Source organism: Schistocerca piceifrons, chromosome 2 (genome assembly GCF_021461385.2).
Source record: "Schistocerca piceifrons isolate TAMUIC-IGC-003096 chromosome 2, iqSchPice1.1, whole genome shotgun sequence".
Taxonomy (NCBI): Eukaryota; Metazoa; Arthropoda; class Insecta; order Orthoptera; family Acrididae; genus Schistocerca; species Schistocerca piceifrons.
In genome coordinates, this window is record NC_060139.1 from 708,182,505 (window position 1) to 708,205,745 (window position 23,241).

Consider the following 23,241-nt stretch of genomic DNA (forward strand, 5'->3'; position numbering starts at 1 on the left):
GGTGTGGTGTGCCCGTAGTGAAGAAGAGCGAGATCGTGCGGTGCTCGGCCATCTTCCAGAAGGCGGAGGCGCTGTACCAGCTGGGCGACTTCGAGCACAGCCTGATGTACCACCACCGCGGGCTGCGTCTGCGGCCAGAGCTCGACGGCTTCCGTCTGGGCGTCCAGAAGGCGCAGCAGGCCATCCAGAACACCATCGGCGGTGAGTCTGGGTCCCCCGCACAACACGTTTGACGTGTATCAGAACTACTTACACTGAGGCATGGTGTTTATCTTAATTCTTATTTTAATGTGACTGCATGGTGACCAGTTGCGTATGTTTTTACCTGACAGTAAACAACAATGAGTTTAACCAGAAGCAGTACTATATAATTCATTGGTACCGTACAGGCTACATCGTACAACATAGTCATAGGCCTTTCTTGGCTCACATGGACGCTCCCATAAAACGTTCTGTCCATAGCTCTCGAAACTAGCTATGCTGTTGATCACGAATTTTACACCGTAAAGTAAGTGGTCAATGATTATTCTGGCTGAGTTGTCACGCCATTCTAAACTGAATTTCATTGAAAAATAATAAAATCATTTTTCCGCTAAATTAACTACTCTTTGTATTGTAGGTTATTTACTACAATTTTTCCGAGAGATTATACTGACAGTGATGCTTTAGTTGAGAATATCAACTGCTTAAAGAATCATCAGTAGGGTTATTGGTAGCATATTCTTGCTCCACGCTATTGTATAGTTGAAACTTAACTCTGTTACCGCTGGACTAAACCAGAATATGTTTCTTTAGGGCAGTATTCAATAAAAATGAGATAACTATGTTTACTGATTGATAGTGAAAAAGTTGTTCGTGCTAAATTTACCAGTGGTGTAGCTCCACTGTTAAGCACGAAACATTTTTTTAATAAAAAGAGAGATCGCTTCCAGAAAACCAGTTAATAATTCTGAAATAGCTGTTTACAGTTTCCTTTTTTATTGTTTGTCTACTGCAGTTAATTTCAGAATTCGTATCATCTGCAAGGGCTGGGTTCAAATATATCGACTCGAGAGTGGGATTCGCAAGAATGTTTGTCTTGCAGCAAGACGGTGAAGCAACAGGGAATGGAATGCCGAATATCCGACAAAATTCAGGAATATTCTAGGATGTTGTGGAATATTTCAGAATTTTCCAGGACCTTTGAGAAATTTCTCGTATGATCTAAAATGTTCTCAGAAAACAAAGCTAATCAAAATAAAGAACAAGAGAAGCGTTTTTGTTTCACCTACGTAGAAATAAAAGAAATAGAACTTTTGTTACGAGTCTGCAAAATATCACTTTGCGGAATTGTATTTTTATAACAATTTTCATTTGCAGTCCCTTGCTTTCAGTGAAACAAACTCATTTTCTGGACAAGATAAGTAACGTGCACTTCTGCCGTGAATGCATACTACATAAGCGCACTTGTACAATACCCGAAGCACCTGCAGGCATTGGGAAAGTGTAAATATAAATGTCCTTGCTGATGGGGTTTATTATTATAGAATGGGCACAAGCAATTTGTTAGCCGAAAAGGTCTACTTATTCGGTGTAATTTTTTTTATTATCTTAAACTTGTTGAATTGTGTTCACGATTTGCTGCAGTCACCGAATCTGTCTCAAATATCCTCAAAGCTATCCCATGTTTGGGTAACCCTGTCTTACCCCATACAAAAATCTTTAAGATATCCAAATTTAAGCTATGTCTGTGTTCTTATGAGAAGCTGTGTCAATGTTATTCATCAGCTCTTCCACATGAAACTTGAAAATACCTATATAGTCACCTGGCATAACGATTAATCTATATGAATATTAAAGCTGTAAGGTCGTCGTGTCTGTCTGTCATTGAACACATTAATCTCCAGAACCAATAGTCGGATACGCATGAGGTTTTCACTGGTAACTTCAACGTGGCTTAGGGCAACGTGTAGGCTTTATTTCAGCATAATCGGATGAAGGAAAAGAGATACTCATAATATTATAAAAAATATGTTCGTATGTCCGCTTGTGGTTCCTCCGAAACTGCTACACTGACATTAACATATCGCTTACCGTCTGGAAAGAATCACTGTGGAAGTAAGAACCACCTACCTATCAAAGGGGTGAGGATGGGGTCGAAAAAGAAGTGTAGGCCACGACGCGCGAATAACGATATTTTATTCATTCACTATTTGAGAACGATAGCACTTAGTGACTTGGAACAAAATTTACACATGATTTCAACCCTTTACGAAAATTTTCTCGCTTATGACGAAAACAGAAAAGTTAATCAGTAACTACATTTTCTCTGTTCATGCAGTAAAACTATCTGATCAGGCATGAAGTCATGATGTTTAAATTTATTACTTCTTTGCTACTAACTTTATTCGCAACACATTTAGTAGACAGTTTCAACATATGGCGCTGAATGTACCGACAAAATCATGTGTTTGTACGACTCAAAGAGAAGGGAAGGAGAATGTGGACAGAGAAAGACAAGAGGATTGACAGGGAGAGGAGAGGGGGGGAGGGGATGAACATAGAGAGGAAAGAGGATATAGACAGAGAGAGGGTGAGGAAGAGATGGACAAAGAGAGAGAAGAAGGAGGAGCAGTTGGACAGAGAGAGCGGGAGGGAGGAGATGGGCACAGAGTTGGGGTTGGAGGAGATGGACTGATAGATTTAAAATAAATACATATTTGGGGAACACTGAGTACTCAGCTAGTTCATAACATTACTAATAATTATATATACCTTCCACTATCTTGTTTTTTTCCTTCACTGTAGCTTTTCACTCGTCTCTTCAGTCAGCAGATAGCGTCAAAAGTCTAAGCCATCGGTCAAGCAGCATATTTGCTTCAGTATGAGATACTACATTACTGTATCAAAGTACTAGTGCGGACTCGTTTGTTCAATATGACATGCCAACATAAACCATGATGGCGATATACACACATCAAAAATAGTTTTGCATCATCCCGGTTCCCAGAATTCCTGAAGATAGAAGTTTACTGTGGATATTGTATCACAGACACAGTCCCTCTGACTGTTCAGAGATGTCACTAAACCCGCCCAAAGATGTAAACAACCATGCATCAGCAGCGCCTATTAGACGGAGGGGATCCGACAGCCGATCAGTTCCAGTCATACCACCAGGAAGGAGGTACACGGTTCGTGTTGTCTGTGGTTCAACTATGCCTAGACGATCAATACCGCGGTTCGACTGCGTCCGCGTTGTTACTTTGTGCCAGGAAGGACTATAAACAAGGGAAGTGCCCAGGCTTCTCGGAGTGATCCAAAGCTATGTTGTTCTGACATGGAGGAGATACAGAGAGACAGGACATGCCTCGCTCAGGCTGCCCAAGGGCTACTACTGCAGTAGATTACCGCTACCTACGGATTATGGCTCGGAGGAACCCTTACAGCAACGTCACCATGTTGAATAATGCTTTTCGTGCAGCCACAGGACGTCATGTTACGACTCAAACTGTGCACAATAGGCTGCATGATGCGCAACTTCACTCCCGGCGTCCATGGCGAGGTCCATCTTTGCAACCATGACACCATACAGCTCTGTACAGATGGGCCCGACAACATGGCGAATGGACCGTTCAGGATTGCCATCACGTTCTCTTCACCGATGAGTGTCGCATATGCCTTCGACCAGACTATCGTCGGAACCGTGTTAGGAGGCAACCCCGTTAGACTGAACGCCTTAGATACACTGTCTAGCGAGTGCAGCAATGTGGAGGTTCCCTGCTATTTTGGGGTGGCATTATGTGGGGCCGACGTACGCCGCTGGTGCTCATGGAAGGCGCCGTAACGGCTGTACGATGCGTGAATGCCATCCTCCGACCGATAGTGCTTCCATATCGGCAGTATATTGGCATGGCTTTCGTCTTCATGGACGGCAGTTCGCGCCCTCATCGTGCACATCTTGTGAATGCCTTCCATCAGGATAAAGACATCGCTCGGCTAGAGCGACCAGCATGTTCTCCAGACATGACCCTATCGGACATGACTGGGATAGGTTGACTTGACCCACCGACCACTCTGAGGGATCCACGCCGAATCACCGTTGAGGAGTGGGACAATCTGGCGCAACAGTTCCTCGATGAACTTGTGGATACTATGCCACGACGAATACAGGCATGCATCAACGCAAGAGAACGTGCTACTGGGTATTACAGGTACAGTTGTGTACAGCAATCTGGACCACCACCTCTGAAGGTCTCGCTGTATGGTGCTACAACATGCAATGTGTGGTTTTCATGAGCAATAAAAAATGTGGAAATGATTTTTATGTTGATCTATATTCCAATTTTTTGTACAGGTTCCTGAACTCTCGGAACCGAGGTGATGCTAAACTTTTTTTGATGTTCGTATAGCAATTCAGTTGTAGTCCTTTCCTTACGTTACAACTTCCTTGTCTACTCCATTATCATCTAAGGATACACCTCATCAATTCTGTCAGACAGTTCTGTCAGACAGCCCTTGCTTAATTAAGCCTCGTAACTCATATCACAGAGCTTCTTCGTCCCTGCCCTCTGATTTCAATCACATGGTTCTTCATCAAAGCTGCATCTGTTTTTTGGTGCGCCCCAGCTGTGTCTTTACTCTCAATATAATTTTCTAGTTAACTTCACTGTTACTCACAGGACAGTTTTTTTAACAATTGACATAACACCACCCATTTGGTAAAATTGGCCTTAAATTTTCTGAGTGGCATCAAGTCTTGGGCTCTTATATTGTCTTGTACACAGTTAAGTTAATTACAACAATTACGTTCAGACATACTTTTCTGAAAGGTAACTCATTCTTTTGGATTATGCTCTCACGATTACAATATTTTTCTCAAAGAGAATACATTGGTTTCACTGCATTCACATTACAAAGTTTTTCTGAAGGAGAGTTCATTGGCTTTACAGCATTACAAGAGGTTACACTGGAATTTAACATTACCCATTTTAAGGATGCTCCTAATGCATTATGCCTCCACATGCTTTGCTTAGCTGTGTGTGGGACAGAAATACGATTGAACGCTACCAGTTATTACTCTCAGAGTTCATTGGCTGTATAGTACTCACTTTGGAATATCGAACTTAATGTCCACATCTAGACGATACATCTTTGTACGGTCTTTACGACCTCTTTCATGAAATAGTATTTCCTCTCTGTTTATGTTAAGTGATCGTGATGATAGCTTATATTCTGGACACTGGGTAACTGCACTAATTCGAACACAGGTTTTCCCACAGCAATGAATATTATAAAGATAATTCTGTATATTTTAAAGCAGTTCTTGCAAAATTTATATTGTCTGCAACAGCTTGTTAATATAACCAATACAGTAAGTGTTGCATTTAGAGACGTCATTATAGAAAAATGTGTTATGGATCAGCAGTGTCTCAGCTCCTCCTGTCCTTCAACAAACATTATTTCTAGATTAAACCTTTTCCCCAACAACATTCGTCTTCAAGTTGGGTAACCGCATGGTCTACAGGTAATTCTAAATCCAACAAGGAAATATTCGTCTTCATTTATTATGTGATAGTGAAATTACAGATTTATTTGCGGTGTTATACCTTTTGTTGGTAGTACTGTTACGCATAATTCTCTCTCTCTCTTTGAACATTCTCGTTTCCTACCCTTTTACATTTAAATTGGAAACTTACTTCTCCAGTTCCTTTCCAAGACACATTGTTTGGAACCTGCTTTCTGCATAGTACTACCAGATTCTTATGTTTAGGATCTACATATAACAGCTCATTACTATTTGTGTCAAAATACTCTGATTTAAAGTAACTAATTTTTACACTATCATTTGGAATTTCACATACTGACTGAAGCTGCACAGTCTTTCTGATCAAAACTTGAGACTCGTGCGAACGTTTCTTTTCATGGCCGTTTGTTCTTATTTTATTCTTACAATTTAATTGTTCTGCCAACAGTTTTGCATAGTCTCTCTTTTTTATTCATCTTGTAATGGAATGGAATGCTGCGTGGTGTGGGATCCTTACCAGATAGGACTGACAGAGTACATCGAAAAAGTTCAAAGAAGAGCAGCACTTTTTGTATTATCGCGAAATATGGGAGAGAGTGTCACAGAAATGATACAGGATTTGGGCTGGACATCATTAAAAGAAAAGCGTTTTTCGTCGTGACGGAATCTTCTCACGAAATTCCAATCACCAACTTCCTCCTCCGAATGCGAAAATACTTTGTTGACAGCGACCTACATAGGGAGAAACGATCACCACGATGAAATATGGGAATCAGAGCTCGTACGGAAAGATACAAGTGTTCGTTCTTTCCGCACGCTATACGAGAATGGAATAATAGAGAATTATGAAGATGGTTCGATGAACCCTCTGCCAGGCACTTAAATGTGATTTGCTGAGTATTCATGTAGATGAAGATGTAAATCTGTTAGCAATAATTCTTTCCTTTTGATTGAGGAGTCCCTTTTAGCGAAGGAAACTTTCATCTAGTAAGTTAATATCATTACACAACCTAATAGACTTTCAATTATGAATACATCTACATCAGCTAACTTTAACAGGAGATATCTTGATGACTCAGATGGAGGGACAGGAAACTTTGCGTCTTTTAAATGATTTCCCATTAAACTGAAAATCTCTGCAGTTTCCGTAAGGTTTATAATGTATGGCTACATTATGCCTTCTGCGCGCTAATAAAAGCATTTCTCATCTGTTCACATTAGTTTTCTATTTCCCCAAATACATCTGACAGTTAAAACACTTCTTTACAAATTGGTACAACCAACGCGAGTCTCTTCCATTCAGTGTGTTTCCTTAACATATGACTCAATAAATTTCGCTAATCTTCCCAGTCCTAACTTTAAAGAGTTCTGAACATGTAACACGTCAGACTGAGTTGCAAATAGAAACCAAACTTTACCCAGGTTCCAGCCAAAATAATTTGGCCTTCTTCAGAAGCGAGTGACGCTAAACTAGTGCATGCCAAAGTTTGGCCATGTCAAGTACAAAACTGTAGGTCCGTAGTACCCAGTCATAATCTACATTACTTGGGCTGAAGAGAAACAGCAGGTCCCACTGTGCACCGGTGCATCTCTCGCGGCCCATCGACTTCGTCCGCACAGTGGGACCTACTGTTTCTCTTCAGCCCAAGTAATGTAGATCATGACTGGGTACTACGGTGCTACAGTTTATACCTGACATGGCCAAACTTCGGCATGCAGTAGTTTAGACCACTTACAATTGTCCCACTTGTATCTGTTTAGTCACCGGCAAAAAATTTTTTTGTATTTATACAGTGATCTCCAGCATACGAACATGTACATGAATGTATAAACACCTGAAGATGGGCGTGTGCCAGATAAAAAACCTTTTACTGTGACTGGTAGCGGAAATTTTTCTATACACTGTAAAGGAACAGTCACGGAGTTCAACAGCATCCACTATGGATAAAATTCATTTATTCAGCAAATGTTTCCTGTAGATACGACACTTTAGATGGTCCAGGACAATACCCACCACCCGCACAGGGAGAATAAAGAAGAATCGATCCGTGGACAAATGGGAATCGAGGAGAATGAGGAAGCTGATAGAGCAGTGAAAGCAGCCTGCCAGTAAAATACCTCAGTTCAACTTAACGTTCCCCCAAAGCCTGTCATACCACGGGTAACAAAGAGCGTGGTTGCTACGTGGAAGATACAGTGGCTGGAAGTGGCTAACAATAACATGTGGCCAGTCTAACCAACTATTCGATCATAGAACACTTTCGATCTCCGAGAAAGGACGAAGTAGTCCACACTCAATGCGTATCAGACACTTCCCAGTGATTCATGTTTATCTCTTGTGGCTTGAATGTCCACCGGAATTCGGTGTTTGCTGCGTCCTATTCATGGTGGATCATATTTTATTGTTGTGTGTTTTGTATGCTGATACGACGGAGCCTTTCCTCTAGCGGACATAGCCTCAGTTTCAGGCGATGACGAAACAGTAGCGAGTAAATATGTAACTCCAGGCTTTCTCAGCGTATCTCAATGATAAAACCCTTTCAGATGATCAACTGAGTGGTGGTATCGTTCTGTCGCAATGTTTCAAAGAGTTTCGGACCCATCATCTTCAGGCAAAGTTGGATTCGTCTGCGTATGATGGGTCGAAACTCATTGAAACGTTGCGTTAAGACGATGTTAGCACTCAGTTGATGACCCAAGAGGATTTTATCAATAGCAACTAACTATTGACATTTTATGTGGCGTCAGGACTCCTACCCAATGTAATTGAACGAAGGTTTTCTCTTTTGGGGTCACTGGCTCTTCTTATTCATTTTGTGATCAACTATCCATATGAGTGCCCTTCACTATAACATATGACAAAAGTACGAATAGATATGCTGGAGATTGTATGTGACATGTTTTCTCACTGTGGATGTAGCTACATGGCCTTTGCTTTTCGTTTTTACAATCATAACTACACATACAGAAGTGTTACGATCTTGAGGAATGGCGTTAAACACCACGCTTTTAGCGCCCAACAATTATGAATTCAACCATCCATATGTAAAGCAACTGAGATATTTTACATCTCTAGTTGGTCTTACATATCCACATCGTTTTTGCAGAACAATTCCCCTGTTTCTCATCGAGAGTAATGTTCTCTCTCGCAGTGCGAGTTCTACCACCGCCACTAGCCCTGTCTCGTCACCACAGGTTCTCGCAGTTGTCTGCACTCTGTCAATACTTACACCTTGAATGAAACACTCCCTATCTAGGGAGTAAAGAAGCTCTATTGCTTGCTTTAAGCTTTCCTTGCTGGACACACTACCAAATCCTTCCCTGAAGTCTTTTTGCATTTCATTTGTCATGTTTGCCCATGTCTGAATCAGTTTCCATTGCCTTTGCTTGGTTTGGAAAATCTTACTTGCATAATAGTCCATAGTTCACTTGATAGAATAATTGTCTTTGAGGGGCCATTCGTTTTCTTCCCAAGTACCTGAGCTTTCCTATACTTGGAATCTAGACTTCACTTTCCTTGTAATTTTCGTTTTTACGAATTTAAACAGAATTATCTGTTCCTATGGCTTCACTAGGTCGAGTTCAAAATCATCATCTATCATACAAGGCCTGAGGTCACTATTGTTACCACCAAAAGACTGTCCTAATATACACAAAGCATCAATAGAACTTATTTTCCCACTTTCTGCAGAGCTTACTTCACTAGCAGGAGCCATATTATTGTACACTGTATTTATATCACTTCTGTCACACTGGGATGATCTGTGGTGAGCTGCGTAACTGTCCACTGTGATGCATCTGCTGTTGTATCTGTTGGACTTGTGAAAAATCAGCTGCTGCAGCTCTTGGACTGTACCGAACATACTGCTCGGAGCCCCAGGCCTCAAACTCTGGGACAACTAGCTGCCTCTGAGGATGCCCCCTGCCTGCTGCTCCTGCTGCTGACTGCTGTCAGCTTGCAGCTGTTCTCAGCCAAGAGACGTCTCTGCTGCCTGCTTGGAATGGTTCCTACCTGCACTGATGTCTGCTGCTATTACTGACTTATGCTGTCCAATCCTCTATCAACTCAGAAAGTTGAAACGCCACAACTTCCTGCATGTGTTATAGTCACGGTAAGGAAACCTATTAGTTATTAATCATGTGGCCCTACGGCCTACATGATACCAACACCATGATTGGCACGTGTCATCTTTCATTATTTTGTAATTTTCGACTAGATACCGATGTTCACTTCTGTTCTGGTGAGTAATTTTATTGTCTCACTATACGTGCTAGTAGTGCTCCATAAGTTCTTCGTAATGACCTGCAAATCAATGTCCTAACTGCATGAAAATGCAGTCTTTCACGACGGCGCTGTTGTACAAGGCAGTGTGAAACTGTTGGCAGAATATTTTTCTCCTGAAACACTTAAGTTGTTCCGACATTTTATGACGACCATTGTTCTTGTAAGGCTGTAAATTTTATGAAATAATGGACAAAATGGTTATGGGTTCTCTGCTGTCTCTAGCAATGGCCAATTTTTTTATGAACTATTCTGAAGAACGCCGGCCGGTGTGGCCGAGCGGTTCTAGGCGCTACAGTCTGGAACCGCGCGACCGCTACGGTCGCAGGTTCGAATCCTCTCGGGCATGGATGTGTGTGGTGTCCTTAGGTTAGTTAGGTTTAAGCACTTCTAAGTTCTATGGGACTGATGACCTCAGCAGTTAAGTCCACAGTGCTCAGAGCCATTTGAACCATTTGAGGAACATGCATTATATTTGGCTGCCCTTCATCCATCTTCATTTTATCTTTATTTTGATGACACGTTTATGGTCCGGTCACATGGCGTAGAAGCTCTTCATCACTTCCATGAACATGTGACGAGCATGCGCCCAGACATGCAGTTCACTGTTGAGTCAGAGAAAGAGGGAAGGCTGCTATTTTTAGATGTTTTGGTACAACGGAAGTTGGATGGACGTCTCGACCATTCAGTGTAGCGCAAGATGATGCACACCGATTGATATCTTAGCTCTCAGTGTTTTCACCAACCACTCCGGAAGAGAGCAGTTTCAAATACTCTGGTACACAGAGTAAAAACTGTTTCTGACGACTTCCACTTGGATCCTGAAATTAAACATCTGAAGTATGTGTTTCAAAAGAATGGCTATGGGTCACGTGATATGAAGTCAATGTGCTGCAAGCATAGGAAATGTGAAAATGTTGAACATTCACGCGATGAGCTGCTGACTGCCACTGACTACATTCCTTCCCTTCTGTGGCGCTGTATCCAGCAAAGTAGGAAGTCTACTGTGAGGACGAGTTATCAGATCTATTTTCCGACCTCCTATGAAGGTAAAGTAGAAACTACGACCTGTTAAAGACAGTCCTGGTCTCAGGTTCCCTTGGATTTACAAACATCTGTTGTTAATGAGGAAGCAGTTACATCGGTCAGTCCGTTTGCGCCTTTTCCAACCACTGTGCAGAACATCAACGGCACATTAAAAATCGAGAATGGGAGAAATCAGCTGTTGTTGAACAAAGTCTCACAAACATAAAATACTGTTTGACGAAATAAAAGGTTTGTCCCAAGCTGCTACAGTCTGGGATTCTATAACTGAAGAGGCTGTAGACGTATGAAAGTGCTGGAAAATCTTCAAATATGACAGGGGATATAATCTTAGCGGTGCATGGAAGCGAGTTGTCGATGCAGAGAGGACCCAGAGATATTCGCCCCAATGTTTATGCTACCGCCGGAGAGGTGGCGACACTAGTGCAGACGTTGACACCATCTGCGACAGCATTACTTAATTACTGACCAATTAGAAGCCGTCTATGGGCTACGCAAGGCCACCATAGCAGCAGTTTTGACAGTCGGTTGCTCCTGCCGAAGACGACGGAGGTAATCGTCGAAAGCTCGAGGTTTTATCCTGAAGTGATTCCGCATGAAGTCCGAGAGTGTTTTATACAACTACCTGCACGCGTTTCCATGCTACACCAATTTATAATTTTATAGAAAATCAATTCGTAACAATTAGCTGGACGCAGCCACACAGGCCAAAAAAATACTGCTAAATAACAACATACAGACATGATCTAGCTACTGTGGGGTCAGCTATCGGTTGTATGTATGTATGTATGTATTAAACCGGTGACCTACAAACGACGGAGGGGCTTCGTCCCGTCTTAGCCCTCAGTGGTTCACAACCCCACAGCAGGCCACAGCAGTCCACCCGCCCCATCGGCGCCCCATACCGAATCCGGGTTATTGGTTAGGCCCCCAGTGGACCCCCCGGGAACGTGTCATACCACACGAGTGTAACCCAAAATGTGTGAGTGGTGGAGTAATTATGGTGTACGCGTACGTGGAACTCGGTTTTGTGCAGCAATCGCCGACACAGTGTAACTGAGGCAGAATAAGGGGAACCAGCCCGTATTAGCCAAGGTAGATCGAAAACAGCCTTGAAAACCATCCACAGGCTGGCCGGCGCATCGGACCTCGACACTAATCTGCCGGGCGGATTCCTGCCGGGCGCCGGCACGATTTCCCGCTCGCGAACCAGCACGTTAGACCGCGCGGCTAGCTGGGTGGGCCAGCTATTGGTTACTCATTGTTGATCTCACAGTTATTAGCGATTTAAGTCTGATGGTATTTTGTCTCACGAGAAAGTTTGGCCGACGAATGAATAGGCGTTCTTACATGAAAAAACCGGAGTTGTAAACTTCGTCTGACGTGTTTGTACCTTTTATGCTGGCAGGGAAGACGCTGCTGCTCACGCCGGAACCGACAGAGTCCCCTGCGGCGCTGGCGCAGACGCCGCCAGACGACAGCAAGCAGGAGACGGCGGCCACGTCGGTGCCCAGCTCGGGGTCGGCGGCGGGGCGTCGCAGCGCGAGCGCCAGCGCCGCGGCGCAGCACGGCCACGCCCCCAGCAGCCGGCCGGCGTCGGGCAGCGCGTGCACGGGGGACCCTGCGGCGCGCCGCCTGCTGGGCGCGCTCTGCGTCGACAAGCAGTACCTCGAGCAGCTGCTCCAAAACCCCGGTCAGTCTCATCCCTCCCTTCGCCCCCTCACCCGAATCGTACACCTTGCGTATCACTGCCAAACAGTGGCAAAAGCGACATATTAATATTCTACACGGCCCATTCGGAGAACGAGTGTGGGGTAAATATTGCTTGTATGACACTGAACGAGTGCTTGCCAGTCTTACATTATGTTCGCATTTCTCATGAAAGAAGTAAACTGTTGAGATTATTGGCAGGGAATTAGTTTTAAAATATTCTGTTAGGTCTGCGTGAAATAAAATTGTCTACAATTACTTTAGGATTGCCATTAGAGGGCTGCAGAGCAGAAAGAGCAGATGGTACTCTAGCAGAAGAACCACAGGAGGTTTTGAAGAGATGGCAAGAGTACATTGAATGTCTGTATAAGGAGGATGAAAAAGAAAGTGAAATTAAGGTTGAAGAGGAGCAATATGTGCCGGAAGATGTAAAGGGATTCACCATCTTGGAAGCAGAAGTAGAGAAGGCGGTGAAGGAGATGAAGACTAGTAAGGCATGCGGAATTGATGATTTGGCAGCAGAACTGTTGAAGAGTCTGGGAAACAAGGCAAGAAAAGGAATAGTCTGCCTCTGTAATGAGATATATGAGAAAGGGGAATGGCCTGAAGACTTCCTTGGAACAGTTGTGAGAAAAAGAGAAACACTAAAAAATGTGAAGAGCATAGAACCATCAGTCTAATTTCTCATGCAGCTAAAGTGTTGCGGATAGTGTTGAGTAGAAGACTATATGACAAGCTGGATAGAGGGATTGAAGAGGAGCAGTTCGGATTTAGAAGAAGAAAAGGAGCAATCGATGCTATTGGTCCGTTAAGAACTAGTGGGGAAAGATATATGGAAAAAGGTAGAGGAATTAGAGAAATCTTTGCTGTTTTTATAGATTTAGAAAAGGCTTTTGACAGTGTTTAGCGGAACAAGCTGATGGATATTTCTGAGAGGAAAGGAGTAGACTGCAAATAGAGACGACTGATACAAAATCTATATTTGCACCAGAAAGTAAGGACAAGGATTGGAAATGAAATGTCAGAAGGAAGCAGCATTGGACGAGGTGTTAGACAACCTTGTTACCTTTTCCCACTGAAGTTTAAAGCATAACTTGAAGAGATTATTACGAAACGCTTAGATGGTAAAAGAGTAATATGTATTGGTGGAAAGAGAATAGAATGTATAATAATTGCTGTTGACATGGTATTAGTGGCAGAAAATGAGCAGACAGTGAATAACATGCTGCAAGATCTGAATGAAGCTTGGGTGGAATGTGGGATATAAATAAACACAGCAACCACAAAGAGTATGGTCATCATTACAAGACGCAGACTGTCAAATATTAAAATTAGGCAAGCTACCATTAGCCAATTAAATGGATTTAAATACTTTGGAAACACAATAACTGAAGACTTGAGATGTCACCAGGAGCTGAAAACTTGAACTGTCATAGCGAAGGAGGCATTCAACAGAAAGAGGAGACTGTTATGTGGTAAATTATACAAAGGTCTAAGAAAAGGCTTGGCAAATGTTTTGTCTCTAGTGTGGCACTATATGGGGCAGAAACATGGACGCGGAGACGAGAAGATGAACAAGGGTCAAGGGTTATAAGCACTTGGGATGTGGGTGTGGAGGAGACGGAGACGATAAGCTGGACGGGGGGGGGATGTTTCTCTGCTTCGGATGTCGCATCGTAAACCAATTCTTGGGACGTTTCCATTCGTTATTTTTGGCGATCGAGCCTCATTTTACTAGCTGCCACTCGTCCCTAGTTTGTGAAATCAATTTGTTAATTTTGTCCATCCACGATACTGTATGCAATGCATAGAGTCACCTTGTAAATTCTGATTCCATTATTTACCTTTGGTGTTTTTTTAGTCGGGTCCCTTAATTCCCGCCATCGTTCCCGAACTCAGCTGTTCTGGTCCTACATTGTTGGAGTAGCGGTATTAACTGGAACTGATGGTTGCCCAATTTAGTTGCAATGATAGTCGCTAATTATACTACCTCTAATAACTTGTCCGTGAGCAGAGTTCTGACTGGTTTGATGGGGCCAGCTACGAATTATTCTCCTATGACAACCTCTTCATCTCTTAGTACCACCTGCACCCTAGGTCGTCGCCGGCCGCGGTGGTCTCGCGGTTCTAGGCGCTGAGTCCGGAACCGCGCGACTGCTACGGTCGCAGGTTCGAATCCTGCCTCGGGCATGGATGTATGTGATGTCCTTAGGTTAGTTAGGTTTAAGTAGTTCTAAGTTCTAGGGGACTGATGACCTCAGAAGTTAAGTCCCATAGTGCTCAGAGCCATTTTTTCCAAACCGATCTTCCCCGAGGTCGGCTTCTATCAGTTTTTCCATTCGTCTTTAAAGAATTCGCGTTAGTACTTTGCAGCTGTGACTTATTAAACTGATAGTTAGGTAATTTTCACATCTGTCAACACCTGCTTTCTTCGGGATTGGAATTATTATATTTTTCTTGAAGTCTGAGGGAATTTCGCCTGTCTCATATATCGTGCTGACCAGATGGTAGAGTTTTGTCAGGACTGGCTCTCCCAAGGCTGTCAGTAGTTCTAATGGAATGTTGTCTACTCCCGGGGCCTTGTTTCGACTCAGGTCTTTCAGTGCTCTTTCAAACTCTTCACGCAGTATCTTATCTTCCATTTCATCTTCACCTACATCCTCTTCCATTTCCATCATGATCTGGTAGAGGGAGATTATCGAAACTGCGTAAGGAGAGGATGTGACAGGCAGATATAGGATTGATAGGATGTGTCAGTAGAGGCGCGGTAGTGTAATGGGATTGCAAGTTAGAGGAGAAAGTATAGAATGATTGGAGTCGAGTTTCAGGTGGTGTAGGCTGTTCAGATATGTTCAGTGCGAGGGAAGAAAGACGGAAATAGATGAGATGGTAAATGACACTTGTGGAGGATGTTAAACGGATGTGCAAAGTGAGACGGAGTGCATGACATTTCAGGATCTGAAGGGACTTACACAACTTATGTGAGGCGGATCTCCATGCAACATTTTCCTAGGAGAAGGCGGGTCGGATCGACATTTTGTAGGTGTGGAAGACAGAAGTTCGGCCAGTTAGTAGGTTTAGTCTATTCTGAGATTTCTGTTGGTTCGTTAGTTGGTGAGGCTTCTATGCTAGCTGCCAGTCGATGGTTATTGCAAGGTATCTTAATGAAATTGTTAATAAAACTGTAAGGTAGAAAGCATGGAGATGGGAGATGCAGGTGGTTCATCCTATTGTTACCTGATTTTCGGTGGTGTTGAGCTTGAGGAGTTGGTTACACCAGGAAGTAAACTAACTGCAGTGGAGCTGTAGGGATCGTAAAGATCTCTGTGGGGTGGAGGACGGCGAAAAAGTGTCATCAGCATGCTGAAGGATGTTGTATGGGCATATTAGCAGTGTAGAGGAGATAAAGGAGAGGAAAGGGGACCGAGTCTTTGGGCACAGCTGCAGTGTAATGGAAGGTATTGGAATTTGTATTGTTAATAGAGGCAGGGGATGGGTTATTTGTTATGAATGATGCAATAAGGTGGATATAGCTATCTGGAAATGCATAGTCTGGAGTTGGGGACCCAAATGTCATACACTGTCATAGGCTTTCTCCAGATCGAACGAGAAAAAAATAGCGGATGTACAACTGACGAGCTTGTGGGTTGCAAATGAGTGAACTACAGGAGCTGGTCATCAGAGAAGAAGTGGCGATAGAAATCATACTGGTTAACAGGAAGAAGGTTATGATGGTTCAGATGTTGATGGGCACATTGGTAGCCTATGAATTCTAAGACTTTGTTAAAAACTGAGGTGAGCCAGGTGGGGTGGTGCGAGGAGGTATCATTAGGAGGTTTGTGCGAGTTGAGGAAAAGTAGGATTTTGGAGGTTTTTCTCACTACAGGATAGTAACCTGTCGAGAGGATAGTGGGAAAAAGGGTTCTAAGTGTGACTGGGAAGGAAAGGAGCATTCTTTGAGGTGTCCGTAGGTAATGCAGTCGTAACCAGGGGAAGTGTTCGAATTTTTCTGAGGTAGTTACATTATGCTGTGTGCTGTGATTGGTGTACTTAATTTTGTTTGTGGTATGTCGTCCAAACTTTGAGATAGGGATGGGAAAACTGTAGTTGTGCGTTCATAGATTGTAAGGAACAGAGAATATTGTAAATTAAGGCAGCCAGGAATCTACAAGAGGTCACAGAGATAGGACCCGACGTGGTCACGTCTGTTCAAGTTGCCGGGTTGTTGTGGAGGAGCGGATGGTGAGGGATGAAGTAACCGCCAGTGAATCGATGGAATACTTTCCATACTTGGGAGGGCGACAGTCCCGACGTTTTTTAGTTTTTAATAAATTCGTAGTGTCTTGGATGATGTAGTGCATAGGAGATGGTGAGGAGAACTGGTAGGAGGCCACTTGCCGCTGGATCGAGGGCTTTTACAATGAGGTATCAAAGGTGTTCGGAAGAAGCTGGGACGATATGTGCAGCAGTGCTGCTTTCAGGATGAGGACAACATCATCTTGGAGGGAGTCTGAACTGATGCCACTGCTGGCGGTCTCCTGGGGACTACGATGGATGTTAAGGTCAGAGGCAATAACACAGATTGAGAATTTATGGTTAATTTGAGTGAGAAAGTCACAGGGGCTGAGATTATTAGGCCAGATTTTGATGTCTACAAAGGTAACAGTTATGGTTTTGAAGAAGAGGGTGAGGGTGAGTTGTTCGGTGGGAGTATTGCATAAGAGTTGCGGCCGAACAAGAATGTTCTTGTGGTGGTCTGTTGCCTCTGGTCAGGGGAGGAGAATATCTATATGGTGAAGGATATAGGGAGGCGTTAGGATGGCGTAATAGCGTTGGAGGGTTGTTACATTAAGAATGAAGGTACTGACGTGTTGTTGGTGGGTAGAAAGCGGATGTGGTACAGGATGCCCCATTGCTGTCACACCAAAAGGCGAGGCTAGAGAGTGGGTTCTGTGGGTGAGATACAGAGAGGATTTAACTGAGGATGTCTAAATGGGTAAATACAAAGTGGGCTTAGTTTCTAGAGTACGTGGATTGGGTAATGAAGTAAATATGCGGCAGGCGGCAAGGAAAGTTTGTTGGACGTTATGTGGTGATAGGCAGGCTTATATATTTTGAAGGACAATGCTGAGAAATCTAAGGATATTGTTGGCAGTGGGAGATGGCTGAGGGAATTATTGGGATGAATAGGATTATCAGTAGGTGAGGCAGGCACCGTTAATTCTAGTTTGATGGGTGGGGTTTGGCTCTGCATTTTGCGGAGTAGAAATCGTGGCTGTGATTGCAGGCGTTGCTGGTGGAAGGAGAATCGAGGTTTGAGCATTTTTTAAGGAAGTAGGCAACTTTACAGTGAGGACGAGTGATTGGATTTTTGCAGTCGGGTGTGAAATGATAATTATAAAGGAGATACTCGGGCAATGCTAGTATGTGGTTGAGAGATTTGGAGTGTTCTACATCTACATCTACATCTATACTCCGCAAGCCACCCAACAGTGTGTGGCGGAGGACACTTTACGTGCCACTGTCATTACCTACCTTTCCTGTTCCAGTCGCGTATGGTTCGCGGGAAGAACGACTGCCGGAAAGCTTCCGTGCGCGCTCGAATCTCTCTAACTTTACATTCGTGATCTCCTCGGGAGGTATAAGTAGGGGGAAGCAATATATTCGATACCTCACCCAGAAACGCACCCTCTCGAAACCTGGACAGCAAGCCACACCGCGATGCAGAGCGCCTCTCTTGCAGAGTCTGCCACTTGAGTTTGCTAAACATCTCCGTAACGCTATCACGCTTACCAAATAACCGTGTGACGAAACGCGCTGCTCTTATTTGGATCTTGTCCATCTCCTCTGTCAACCCGACCTGATATGGATCCCACACTGATGAGCAATACTCAAGTATAGGTCGAACTAGTGTTTTGACCTCCTTTATTGATGGACTACATTTTCTAAGGACTCTTCCAATGAATTTCAACCTGGCATCCGCCTTACCAACAATTAATTTTATATGATCATTCCACTTCAAATCGTTCCGTACGTATACTCCCAGATATTTTACAGAAGTAACTGCTACCAGTGTTTGTTCCGCTATCATATAATCATATAATAAAGGTTCTTTGTTTCTATGTATTCGCAGTACATTACATTTGTCTATGTTAAGGGTCAGTTGTCACTCCTTGCACCAAGTGCCTATCCGCTGCAGATCTTCCTGCATTTCGCTGCAATTTTCTAATGCTGCAACTTCTCTGTATACTACGGCATCATCCGCGAAAAGTCGCATGGAACTTCTGACACTATCTAGTAGGTCATTTATATATATTGTGAAAAGCAATGGTCCCATACCACTCCCCTGTGGCACGCCAGAGGTTACTTTAACGTCTGTAGATATCTCTCCATTGAGAACAACATGCTGTGTTCTGTTTGCTAAAAACTCTTCAATCCAGCCACACAGCTGGTCTGATAATCCGTAGGCTCTTACTTTGTTTATCAGGCGACAGTGCGGAACTGTATCGAACGCCTTCCGGAAGTCAGAGAAAATGGCATCTACCTGGGAGCCTGTACCTAATATTTTCTGGGTCTCACGAACAAATAAAGCAAATTGAGTCTCACACGATCGCTGTTTCCGGAATCCATGTTGATTCCTACAGAGTAGATTCTGGGTTTCCAGAAATGACATGACACGCGAGCAAAAAACATGTTCTAAAATTCTACAACAGATCGATGTCAGAGATATAGGCCTATAGTTTTGCGCATCTGCTCGACGACCCTTCTTGAAATCTGGAACTACCTGTGCTCTTTTCCGATCATTTGGAACGTTCCGTTCCTCTAGAGACTTGCAGTACACGGCTGTTAGAAGGGGGCAAGCTCTTTCGCGTACTCTGTGGAGAATCGAATTGGTATCCAGTCAGGTCCAGTGGACTTTCCTCTGTTGAGTGAATTCAGTTGCTTTTCTATTTTTTGGACACTTATTTCGATGTCAGCCATTTTTACGTTCGTGCGAGGATTTAGAGAAGGAACTGCAGTGCGGTCTTCCTCTGTGAAACAGCTTTGGAAAAAGGTGTTTAATATTTCAGATTGACGCGTGACGTCCTCTGTTTCAATGCCATTATCATCGCAGAGTGTCTGGATATGCTCTTTCGATCCACTTACTGATTTAATGTAAGACCAGAACTTCCTAGGATTTTCTGTCAAGTCGGTACATAGAATTTTACTTTCGAATTCACTGAACGCTTCACGCATAGCCCTCCTTACGCAAACTTTGACATCGTTTAGCTTCTGTTTGTCTGAGAGGTTTTGGCTGCGTTTAAATTTGCAGTGAAGCTCTCTTTGCTTTCGCAGTAGTTTCCTAACTTTGTTGTTGCACCACGGTGGGTTTTTCCCGTCCCTCACAGTTTTACTCGGTATGTACCTGTTTAAAACGCACTTTACGATTGCCTTGAATTTTTTCAATAAACACTCAACATTGTCAGTGTCGGAACAGAAATTTTCGTTTTGATCTGTTAGGTAGTCTGAAATCTGCCTCCTGTTACTGTTGCTAAACAGATAAACCTTCCTCTCTTCTTTTATATTTCTATTTACTTCCATATTCAGGGCTGCTGCAACGGCCTTATGATCACTGATTCCCTGTTCTGCGCTTACTGAGTCGAAAAGTTCGGGTCTGTTTGTTATCAGTAGGTCCAAGATGTTATCTCCAGGAACGGTTCTCTTTTTAATTGCTCGAGGTAATTTTCGGATAGTGCACTCAGTATAATGTCACTCGATGCTCTGTCCCTATCACCTGTCCTAAACATCTGAGTGTCTCAGTCTATATCTGGTAAATTGAAATCTCCTCCTATGACTATAACATGCTGAGGAAATTTGTGTGAAATGTATTCCAGATTTTCTTTCAGTTGTTCTTCCACTAATGCTGCTGAGTCGGGAGGTCGGTAAAAGTAACCAATTATTAACCGAGCTAGGTTGTTGAGTGTAACCTCCACCCATAATAATTCACAGGAACTATCCACTTCTACTTCACTACAGGATAAACTACTACTAACAGTGACAAACACGCCACCACCGGTTGCATGCAATCTATCCTTTCTAAACACCGTCTGTGCCTTTGTAAAAATTTCGGCAGAATTTATCTCTGGCTTCAGCCAGCTTTCTGTACCTATAACGACTTCAGCTTTGGTGCTTTCTATCAGCGCTTGAAGTTCCTGTACTTTACCAACGCAGTTTCGACAGTTTACAATTACAATACCGATTGTCCCCGCATGTCCAGACTTTGCCCCACACTCTTTGACGCTGTTGCCCTTTCTGTACTTGCCCGAGGCCATCAACCCTAAAAAACCGCCCAGTCCACGCCACACAACCCCTGGTACCCGTGTAGCCGTCTGCTGTGTGTAGTGGACTCCTGACCTATCCAGCAGAACCCAAAACCCCACCATCCTGTGGCGCAAGTCGAGGAATCTGCAGCCCACACGGTCGCAGAACCGTCTCAGCCTCTGATTCAGACCCTCCACTCGGCTCTGTACCAAAGGTCCACAGTCAGTCCTGTCGACGATGCTGCAGATGATGAGCTCTGCTTTCATCTGGCAGTCTTCAGGAAATCAGATAGTCGCCGAAAGCCAGAGACGATTTTCTGATCCATAGCGACACACATAATTGGTGCCGACATGAGCGACCACCTGCAGATGGGTGCACCCAGTACCCTTCATGGCATCTGGAAGGACCCTTTCCACATCTGGAATGACTCTCCCCGGTATGCACACGGAGTGCACATTGGTTTTCTTCCCCTCCCTTGCAGCCATATCCCTAAGGGGCCCCATTACGCGCCTGACGTTGGAGTTCCCAACTACCAGTAAGCCCACCCTCTGTGACCGCTCGGATCTTGCAGACTGAGGGGCAACCTCTGGAACAGGACAAGTAGCCATGTCCAGCAGAACATCAGTATCAGCCGGAGACAGAGCCTGAGACTGGTTCGCCAGACAAGCTGGAAAGGCCTTGCGTTAAGCCCTCCAGAATGTCTTTCGCCCCCTGCCACACCTCAAGACGACCTCCCATTCTACCACGGGTGAGTGGTCAACTTCAATGTGTGCAGTATCCCGGACAGCCACAGCCGTAGTCCGATCGGGGGACGCATGGGACGAACTGGCCGCCCCTGACAAACCCCCGTCCGGACCCCCACAGTGATGCCCATTGGCAACATCCTCAGGCTGTGTGACCGAAGCCAACATTGCCTGAAGCTGGGAGCGAAGGGATGCCAATTCAGCCCGCATCCGAAGACAGTAGTGTTGGACATTGTGCTGGCAGTTGTAAAGCAGGGCACCCTCCGTAAGCAGGTTATCGAGGATGGGAGCAGACTCAATTAAGATGCTCTTAAGGAAGGTGGGCCTGGGTTGTAGATGTGGAGGGTCTTGCAGATTTCTATGGCAGGAAGGGAACTGAGTTCGGAGACCAGCTCCTCTGCTGTAATTTCAGGGCCAACCTTCGTCATCTCGGCGGAGAGGGTCAGGGATAGTGAGGAGATTGGGGTTGTTGGAACTGGGAGGCAGTGTTGAAGGTAGCGAGGAAGATCTGATGGCTGAACATGATTTTGAGGAGAAGACTATGTGGAATTTAGTGTCATGGATTGAATAAAGACTGAATCTTTGTGGAGCGAAGGTGGTAAAGCGTTTGAGGGAAGGCTGAGGTATGGGAAGGAAATAATTGCAGATCAGGACGAGAGTGTGGTAACGGGTGTGGGTGAGGGAAAGGTTGGTAGGTTGGTAGGTTAAAACAGAAGGAGCAGGTGTGAGGTGGTATGAATGACAGAGGTCGTAGGAATGTTTGTAGTGGGGTGATGAGACATGGCACAGTTAGTCGATGGTATAACTATCCCAGAGAGAATTACATTTATATACACCTGTACTGGAAGTGTCAACGGTCTTGCCACATTGGTAACACCAGTTCCCGTCAGGTCACCGAAGTTAAGTGCAGTCTGGTTGGGCTAGCACTTGGACGGGTGGCCATTTGGTCTGCCAAGAGCTGTTGGCATGTGAGGTGCACTCAGTCCTTGTGAGGCAAACTGAGGAGCTACTTGATTGAGAAGTAGTCTCGTTAACTGCCATAGTCCGAGAGAGCGGTGTGCTGACCACATGCCCCTCCACATCCGCATCTAGTGACACCTGTGGGCTGAGGATGACACGGCGGCCGGTCGATACCGTTGGGTCTTCCAAGGCCTGTTCGGACGGAGTTTAGTTTAGTTTAGTGCTAGAAGTAGCGACAATGTGAATGACGTGAGTCAGCTACAAGGGCTATTTTATTTATTTTTTCAAGTTCAGATCGGTTGTAAAATTAAAACCACGATGAAGTTCCGAGGAGGTTTAGCGCAGATGTGTTGCGAAGTGTCGATCGCATCCAGTTCTGAGTGAACAGAGAGCACTTAAAGATTGCTTGAACAATAAAGTCTCACGCGAATTGTGAGGTGCGTGCTGTCATTCGATTTCTGCATGCTGAGGAGTTCCATCTGATTTCATGCAGCCCATACAACGTAACTGTCATACGTTGCAGCAAAGGGTGACTGTGGAGCAGTAAATCTGAAGCACGACATCAGAGAAGGAAGCGAACGTCAATCGATGATCAGGCGTTTCTAGATAATCGTCCACGCAGGGCAGATCAGAACAAGCGAAGACGAATATTGTCACTAGGCATTGTTGTTCTTTATGCAAATACTCCGCCGCAGACA

At 44.2% G+C, this 23,241-nt stretch overlaps 1 pseudogene; it reads left to right on the forward strand.

Moving 5' to 3' along the window:
* The window catches only part of LOC124775771, a 109,574-nt pseudogene that overhangs the window by 73,594 nt on the left and 12,739 nt on the right, over positions 1-23,241 (forward strand).